General features: G+C 38.3%; 1 long non-coding RNA gene across 1 annotated transcript; it reads right to left on the bottom strand.

Moving 5' to 3' along the window:
* Positions 1–8,107: 8,107 nt before the first annotated feature.
* Positions 8,108–10,121, bottom strand: LOC110446760. Its single transcript, XR_002462503.1, has 2 exons — positions 9,759–10,121; positions 8,108–9,392 (listed from the first exon to the last, which is right to left on the bottom strand). It is a non-coding gene; the product is annotated as an uncharacterized LOC110446760 (long non-coding RNA).
* Positions 10,122–10,357: the final 236 nt, after the last annotated feature.

The following is a 10,357-nucleotide window of genomic DNA, read 5'->3' on the forward strand; positions in this document are numbered from 1 at the left end:
CCATCAAATTGCCATCCAGTACCGATAATTCTAACCAAGTTTAAATTATTTCTAATGGCAATAGAACAAATGACACTCAAAAATGGGATTTCCCTATATAAACTCAAGTAAAGTTTAACCCCTCCCCAAAAGGAAAACATGAAACCTCAGGGGCATTAAATTCACACTTTTGGTAAAGCACCTTAGGACCCTTCCTTCTATGAAGAGTATTTGATTCTACCCTATCTGATTCTTGAGAAGAAGATTTTTGAAATTTCAGTCAATTTGAACCCCTTTTTACCCCGCCCTTCAGCCCCTGGGTCAGTCAGGACCAATATGTGCAAACCATCAAACTGCTATCCAATGCTAACTAATTTTGAATTAATTCAAATGGAAATTAAACAAGTGTGGTCAAAAATGTGATTCCCTATATAAACTATAGTGAAGTTGATCCCCTACCCAGGGGAAAACGTGAGACCCCAGGGTAATGAAATTCACAATTTTGGTAAAGCATCGTAGGACCCTTCCATCTATGAAGAGTATTTGATTCTACCATATCTGAGTTTTGAGAAGACTTTTGAAATTTTAGTCAATTCAACCCTTTTTGGCCCCACCCATCAGCCCCTTGGGGTCAGTCAGGGCTGATATGTGCATACCATCAAACTGCTATCCAATACTGATAATGCTTACCAAGTTGGAATTAATTCCAATGGAAATAAAACAAATGTTGGTCCAAAATGTGATTTCCCTATATGAACTATAGTAAAGTTAACCCCCTCCCCAGGGCGAAACGTGAAACCCCAGGGTCATGAAATTCACAATTTTGGTAAAGACCCTTCCACCTATGAAGAGTATTTGATTCTAACATATCTGGATTTTGAAAAGAAGATTTTTGAAATTGTATTCAATTTGACTCTTTTTGGCCCTAGCGGCTGGGGACCAAATAATTCACAATTTTGGTTGACCTTACGACGGACACAAGGAGATCGCAATAGGTCACCTGAGGTGACCTAATAAAATGTGTAATGATACACAAGAACGTCAAACCTTGCCACACAGCTTAGTCAACATGACAACATACAATTATTACAACGGAAAATCCCATTATGATATCGTTAGTGATCCGCCCGGCGGTGGTCACGTGAATAATAATAGGTGCCACTTCATGTACCTTACTGCTTGTTGGTGTCCAATATTTCCGGTGCAATAAAGACACCAAGGGTTATTATTATAAGGGCACCGGATGTGACCTGATTAAAGTGTCACCTCAATAATCAATCTCCCGACGAAAGGATTTTTCTGAAGTTCATTTCGCCAAATATTCTAACCTTATACACATGTTTCCCCCAAGGTTATCGTATTTATGACACCATGTTTATATATTTAACTTAGGCCACTCATTTGCCATCCTCTTTATCGGTGTCATATCCCTTGTTTGCTGCTATTAATATCATGGGCACTTTTCAGCAGGTATGCTTATTTATATGCTTATTTATTAAAAAAAACGAAATTACACTGTCTTTCATTATCCGTGCCTTGTAATGTGGCCCTATTGAACCCTTATTGAGTCTATTCAATAAGATGTGGCCCTATTGAACCCTTATTGAGTTCTTACAATGAAATGTGGCCCTATTGAACCCTTATTGAGTCCTTAAAATGAATTGTGGCCCAATTGAACCCTTATCGAGTCTTTACAATGAAATGTGGCCCTATTGAACCCTTATCGAGTCTTTACAATGAAATGTGGCCCTATTGAACCCCTATTGAGTCCTTACAATGAAATGTGGCCCTATTGAACCCTTATCGAGTCTTTACAATGAAATGTGGCCCTATTGAATCCTTACAATTAATTGTGGCCCTATTTAACCCTTATTGAGTACTGACTATGAAGTGTGGCCCTATTGAACCCTTATTGAGTCCATTCAATGATATGTGGCCCTATTGAACCCTTATTGAGTTCTTACAATAAAATGTGGCCCTATTGAACCCTTATTGAGTCTTTACAATGAAATGTGGCCCTATTGAACCCTTATTGAGTCCTTACAATCAAATGTGGCCCCATTGAACCCTTATCGAGTCTTTACAATGAACTGTGCCCCTTTTGAATCCTTACAATGAATTGTTGCCCTATTTAACCCTTATTGAGTACTAACTATGAAGTGTGGCCCTTTTGAACCCTTATCGAGTCTTTACAATGAAATGTGGCCCTATTGAATCCTTACAATGAATTGTTGCCCAAATAACCCTTATTGAGTACTTACTATGAAGTGTGGCCCTATTGAACCCTTATTGAGTCCATTCAATGAGATGTGGCCCTATTGAACCCTTATTGAGTTCTAATAATGAAATGTGGCCCTATTGAACCCTTATTGAGTCTTTACAATGAAATGTGGCCCTATTGAACCCTTATCGAGTCTTTACAATGAAATATGGCCCTATTGAATCCTTACAATGAATTGTGGCTCTATTTCACCCTTATTGAGTACTTACTATGAAAAGTGGCCCTATTGAACCCATATCGAGTCTTTACAATGAAATATGGCCCTATTGAATCCTTACAATGAATTGTGGCCCTATTTAACCCTTATTGAGTACTTACTATGGGGTGGAGCCCTATTGAACCCTTATTGAGTCCATTCAATGAGATGTGGCCCTATTGAACCTTAATTGAGTTCTTACAATGAAATGTGGCCCTATTGAACCCTTATTAAGTCTTTACAATGAAATGTGGCCCTATTGAACACTTATTGGGTCCTTACAATGAATTGAGGCCCTATTGAACCCTTATCGAGTCTTTAAAATGAACTGTGGCCCTATTGAATCCTTACAATGAATTGTGGCCCTATTTAACCCTTATTGAGTTCTCTTACAATAAAATGTGGCCCTATTGAACCCTTATTGAGACCATTCAATGAAATGTGGCCGTATTGAACCCTTATTGAGACCTTACAATGAAATGTGGCCCTATTGAAGTGGCCCTATTGAACCCATATCGAGTCTTTACAATGAAATATGGCCCTATTGAATCCTTACAATGAATTGTGGCTCTATTTCACCCTTATTGAGTACTTACTATGAAAAGTGGCCCTATTGAACCCATATCGAGTCTTTACAATGAAATATGGCCCTATTGAATCCTTACAATGAATTGTTGCCCTATTTAACCCTTATTGAGTTCTTACAATGAAGTGTGGCCCAATTGAACCCTTATTGAGTCCATTCAATGAGATTTGGCCCTATTGAACCCTTATTGAGTTCTTACAATGAAATGTGGCCCTATTGAACACTGATTGGGTCCTTACAATGAATTGAGGCCCTATTGAACCCTTATCGAGTCTTTACAATGAAATGTGGCCCTATTGAATCCTTACAATGAATTGTGGCTCTATTTCACCCTTATTGAGTACTTACTATGAAAAGTGGCCCTATTGAACCCATATCGAGTCTTTACAATGAAATATGGCCCTATTGAATCCTTACAATGAATTGTTGCCCTATTTAACCCTTATTGAGTTCTTACAATGATGTGTGGCCCAATTGAACCCTTATTGAGTCCATTCAATGAAATGAGGCAGTATTGAACCCTTATTGAGTCCTTACAATGATATGTGGCCCTATTTAACCCTTATTGAGGCCATTCGATGAAATGTGGCCCTATTGAACCCTTATCGAGTCTTTAAAATGAACTGTGGCCCTATTGAATCCTTACAATGAATTGTTGCCCTATTTAACCCTTATTGAGTTCTTACAATGATGTGTGGCCCAATTGAACCCTTATTGAGTCCATTCAATGAAATGGGGCCGTATTGAACCCTTATTGAGTCCTTACAATGAAATCTGGCCCTATTGAACCCTTATTGAGTCATTACAATGAAATGTGGCCGTATTGAACCCTTATTGAGACCTTACAATGAAATGTGGCCCTATTGAGCCCTTATTGAGTCCTTACAATGAAATGTGGCCCTATTGAGCCCTTATTGAGTCCTTACAATGAAATGTGGCCCTGTTGAACCCTTATTGAGTCATTACAATGAAATGTGGCCGTATTGAACCATTATTGAGTCCTTACAATGAAATGTGGCACTATTGAACCCTTATTGTGTCCTTACAATAAAATGTGGCCCTGTTGAACCCTTATTGAGTCATTACAATGAAATTGAGTTCTTACAATGAAATGTGGCCCTATTGAACCCTTATGGAGTCCTTACAATGAAATGTGGCCCTATTGAACACTTATTGGGTCCTTACAATGAATTGAGGCCCTATTGAACCCTTATCGAGTCTTTACAATGAAATGTGGCCCTATTGAACACTTATTGGGTCCTTACAATGAATTGAGGCCCTATTGAACCCTTATCGAGTCTTTACAATGAAATATGGCCCTATTGAATCCTTACAATGAATTGTTGCCCTATTTAACCCTTATTGAGTTCTTACAATGATGTGTGGCCCAATTGAACCCTTATTGAGTCCATTCAATGAGATGTGGCCCTATTGAACCCTTATTGAGTTCTTACAATAAAATGTGGCCCTATTGAACCCTTATTGTGTCCTTCCAATGAAATGTGGCCCTGTTGAACCCTTATTGAGTCATTACAATGAAATGTGGCCGTATTGAACCCTTATTGAGTCCTTACAATGAATTTTGGCCCTATTGAACCCTTATTGAGTTCTTACAATAAAATGTGGCCCTATTGAACCCTTATTGGGTCCTTACAATGAATTGAGGCCCTATTGAACCCTTATCGAGTCTTTACAATGAAATGTGGCCCTATTGAACCCTTATTGTGTCCTTACAATGAAATGTGGCCCTGTTGAACCCTTATTGAGTCATTACAATGAAATGTGGCCGTATTGAACCCTTATTGAGTCCATTCAATGAAATGAGGCCGTATTGAACCCTTATTGAGTCCTTACAATGAATTTTGGCCCTATTGAACCCTTATTGAGTCATTACAATGAAATGTGGCCGTATTGAACCCTTATGGATTCCTTACAATGAAATGTGGCCCTATTGAGCCCTTATTGAGTCATTACAATGAAATGTGGCCGTATTGAACCCTTATTGAGACCATTCAATGAAATGTGGCCGTATTGAGCCCTTATTGAGTCCTTACAATGAAATGTGGCCCTATTGAACCCTTATTGAGTCCTTACAATGAAATGTGGCCCTATTGAATCCTTATTGAGTCCTTACAAATATACAGCGTGTAAGCTTCGTATGTAAGGGGGCATGAATATTAAAAAAGTCGAGCAAAATAACAGGCAAATGCAACACAGGTCTTTCAACACATATGTCTATTACTTGATAACGTTTTTGTCCCTGAACTAAACTTCTTGCCTTACAATTTGTCCTATCTACTTCCGCAATCACATCCGGCATACTTGAATGGTAATGCATATAATGGCTTTGTCTGAGTTTTATATTAATGATAAGGACAAACTGACAACGATTAGGCAAGAGGTCAGTAAGAAAGAATTTGTTACCGAATGAAAACTACCACTTACTAAATGTCGAAACGACCAAGTAATCACGGGATGCAACCCACGGCAAAAAGGTTGACTTTTTCAGAAGAATTTGACCACAACCAGTGGGAAACAGCGGATATATTCTAACCCCTATCCGCAGGAAGGAAATGCAAAGACGAAAGTGTCCCTGTTTCGTTTTCGAGTTATTTTGTGTGACTACCTTTTGTTTGGTTTGATTTTGTTTAACGTCCTAATAGTAGCTAAGGTCATTTAAGGACGTGCCTACATGTGATTTAGTGAATCCGTGCTTGCTTGTGTTTATGCAGGAGACAGGGTATGTTGGTGTGCTTGCCTCCTTGTGATAGCGCGGATCTAGTGCCGACTTTTTAGTGCTATCTCACTGAAATACCAAATAAAACGCTTAGTTTCAGTGCAGTCATTGCTGACCTGACATCAAACGGTATGTTCCACGCCACCAGAATTGCAAAGTTGACGTTAATCAGAATTTGATTAGTACTAGTGTCGATGGCAGCGTTGTCCCATGTAAACTGATTGGCTGATTTTGCTGTTCACGTGTCCAGTTTGCGGAAAATATTTCCTTACACCCTCCTTATGAAGTGGAAATTAATTCCGCCCTATAGGACGCAAATCCAACTGACGTATTCGATGTGGTAGAACCACTGGAGGGTGGGACAAAAACTGGAAATGCCATTTTAGGAGGGACGTTAGCTGTTGCAACAAACGAGGTCCGGATAAGGTTAATTAATCCATCACATGATCCACAGATGCTATATAAGGGTACACCAGTTGGTCAGTTTGAACATTTTTCAAGCGTCATACGGAATATGTCCGGAATCAGAATGATTCTCACGAAAAAGTTTTAGAATTGCTTGATAAACTTTTCACATAAACGGCGATTGGACTGACAATGTTTGGTTTGGTTTAATTTTGTTCAACGTCCTAATAACATCTAAGGTCATTCAAGGACGTGTCTCCATGTGTGTAGTGTATGCGTGCTTGCGTGTGTATATACAGGATTCAGGGTATGTTGGTGTGCATGCCTTCTTTTGATAGCGCGGATCTGATGCCGACTATATAATGCTATCTCACTGAAATACCATGCCGAAGGCACCAAGCACAGCATTTCGCCCGGTCACATTATGCTGAATGTTGACACTCCCCTTAATTCTGAATGTTAAGCAAGGAATAACAACTACCATTTTTAAGGACTTTGGTATGTCCCGCCTGGGGACAGAACCTATTGCCTTCCTCGCCTGGGCGAACGCTCAACATAAAGGCCAACAGTGAGGTGTTGCCAAGTAAGGCGCTAGAAAATGAAAGGTAGTTTGTGGTCGCGTTTGTGTCCCCAAATAGAGGACACCAAATTAAATCCCCAATTCAACTATTTAGTCGACAACAGTATTATACTGCGTATCTTATGCACAAATTGGATCAGCTTACGTATTGCTTTGAAGGACAATTTTGCACGGAGTGATAAATTATTATAACATACTCAAAAATGCACTTCTTCATAGATGCATCACAATATAATGCAGTTATTGGTTTTTATATTTCTAGTAGCAGTTTTCAAGAAAAATACATTTTTTTAATTAGGGTACACACGTGTAAAGGGAGACAACCACTACTCCCAGTAACGGAACGAGCAAGAATTGTTCTGTCCAGATTATCCCGAGTGCTAGCTATATAGTCTGTTAAGCACTGTAGGTTTCTCACATTGTGCATGTTTATTTTTTGGCGAAAACGTCCCGTTAAGCATTGATCGTTCATTGTTTTAGCATGCATATTTTTTTATGTAAGGTCATTTAAAAATCGTGATATGTAATCTTTTATTGTGGGTAGTCAACCATGGTATCACACCCTTCACTTATATTTTTCATCAATAGTTGTATCCACGTCTAGATTATTTAGGTTATATCATCTTATATAAGACCAGCGGTAACTGATCCAGGGTCGATATTTTCCCCACTCCTTAGAAGACGACAATGTAATTAATATCATAATTTTGGAATAAGGACCTCGCTACACTTGCTGATACGGAATTGCCAGTGAAACAGGGGACCTTGGACGAGCGGAACGGCAGGAGTATTGGCGAGCCGCTGAGTACGTCGGGGAACGCCAGGCAAGTGACGCCGGCGTAGTTGCCGTGAAGTGGTTCCCAATAATTCCGTATCGTCGTTTTTAAAAAAAATGAAAAAAATAAAAATAATAAACCTGATTGAACTGTTTTTGTTGTTGCTGGTTCGTGTTGCTGTTTTACGTCCATACGACAAGAACCGGAAAAACGTTACCAAATGTTAATTTTCGAGGTTGTTGCAGGTGCGCTCTACATTTTCCAAACATTGAAAATCAAAATTATCTAGCCTCGTTAATGTTTTCAGTTATGTCTAATAAATTGGCATCAACATGATAAATAGACAATTAGAAAACAAATTGATGCAAACACGAGCTCATACTACAAGAGAATGGACGTATGCCATTATATTTTCTGAAAATTCCATGCTACCTGCAGCAGTTACAACATAAACAATATGCCGTGTTTTGTCAAACTGGCATAAACGTATCTAGGTAACAGATGGTGCAACTGTACATGTAATAAAACAAAACTGAAATGTAATAAAACATAACTTCAAAACATTCGTGTAATAAAAAAGGGTTTTAATGTAGACAAACTAATTATGCACAGGACTAAGAGATATATAATGTATTAAAACAAACTAACAACGTGGCAATCAAAATGAATATTTTACATATTGTATATTTTAGTTTGTTTCAGGAGCGATTTTTGTTGTCTTCAAACGTTGGACACTGTTATAAAAACAACTACAGAGAAACCTTGATGTGATGCCCTTCGATTTATTTGCCACCTTGCTTTCCGCCAATGTATTTCAGTGTCCTCTTTTACTTTATATTTGTCAATCGACATATACAAAAACGTCTTTATAACGCCCAAAAGCTTGAAAAATGTTGGCATTATGTACCTGGTGTAAATTATTACCGCGGACAATTTTTAAACTTTAATTTATTATCGACAAAAATGCAACAACGTGACGTCACACATAAAATTTATGTCTTGATTTACTCTACATAGTTGATATTATTTTGTCTATGTTAGGACAGTTACTTTTATGAATTACGTTGACTGATCCAATTATTGACATAAATTTACAATCTAGAAAAATATTGGCGCTATAAGGGGTCTGGCGTTACACGGAGGGGTTGTAAACAGGTTGTGTGAGAGAAAAAAGGCAAAGGGGCGTTGAAATATTTCGGTAGTAAGCGTGGAAAAAAACCCAAAGGAATTATATCCAAGGATTTACTACATTGTGTACGATTAATATATATTTTTTGTTCATGTTGGTCCATCAGGAAGGTATACTTATATAGCTTAACACCCTTCGAAATATTTTGCAGTTGTACTTCAATGCAACGATTCACGCATAGTTCTAGTCAGTACGGGTAAATGGAATTGGTAGCTGCATGCATGGTTTAACCAATCAAACAATATGAAAACATCCGGAATCTTTATGTTCATGGACTTTGGAAATCAGTAAAAGTTTGAAGGGAAACAGCGCCAAATTCTAGGTATACCACTAATATAATTTGAAAACTTGTTTACTTCAATGTTCGGGCAGGCTGCATTGGACAATTTTCTAATCAGCATACAGAATTCATGTGAATCATGTTTTCTGCACACGAAAATGGCAGTCTGACGATTTTAAGAAGCGAATCACAGGCGTCATGACAAACTTTGATACATGCTCCAAATGGAAGAAGCAGGACATACAGCCATGAGACGAAGAATGCAATTGGCCAAGCGAGCAAAACTAAGATGAAAAACCACAAGATGGCGTTCAGAAGACCAGCTCCACCTTGACCTTTTCCTTCTCCGTGACCTTCACCTATACCCATGGTTTATTTACGTCCTGTAAGGTGAAATCGAAATAAATGTTACGTAATCCTATAATCCTATAATGTAATAAACAAGATACATTGAAGTAATAAACAAGATTTCTAAACGGGGGGGNAATTGGTATATACACCCGGAAAATGCAAATGTATGTTTGTCTCCTTAAGGATATTTTATGAAAATCCATTGTCAAGATGGCAGGAAGTAAGACAAGTAATTTGTTTTAAATATTATTCGACACCCTTAACATAACGTATTCACATGCATGTTTACGTAATAATCTTAATACTAACACTTCTATTTACATCAAAATAACATGTACAAAAGTAAATTCAAAGTAAAACGGAAAGCTAAAGCACGCTCGAGAGTTGAAATCACGTACCTTTGTGTTGTGGTGATCTCGAATCAGCTGATCTTCACAAGAGATTTATCAATAACGCACAAACTTATCAGCCACACATACAATATCCAAAGGTTCAGTTACACATTTACTTCCGCTATAATAGTTTCTCATTGTCAGCTTAATACATGGGACTAACTATATTCACCTTACCCTATATCATGGTCTATATTTATGTTATTGTTTTATTTCTCTTTATACCGCTGACGCTTTTTCGTATTTAGTCAATATCCAATATGCGATATTTAAGAAAATGCAGCAACGAAATGCATCATTTCAAATGGTAAGATGACGATATTGTATACGTGTTAAGGACTTGTGATACATTCAGAGTCACGAGATACGTAAACCTTACCTCGCCTTGTCACAGCATAGGACCAGTGTCGTGGTGAGTTAGTACAGAAACTGCGTATATGATGAAGTGATACATCGTGAGGTAAGCATTACCACAGCGTAGTACAGTGTCGGAGTGGAATAAACTCAACGAGGTTAGGATCTTCACAGCGCTTTAACACCCCCACAGAATGAGATTATCGTGGCGGGGAAGTTTTACACCGAAACTAGACTGCCTCCATCCCCGT

Source organism: Mizuhopecten yessoensis, unplaced genomic scaffold (genome assembly GCF_002113885.1).
Source record: "Mizuhopecten yessoensis strain PY_sf001 unplaced genomic scaffold, ASM211388v2 scaffold371, whole genome shotgun sequence".
NCBI classification, from domain to species: Eukaryota; Metazoa; Mollusca; class Bivalvia; order Pectinida; family Pectinidae; genus Mizuhopecten; species Mizuhopecten yessoensis.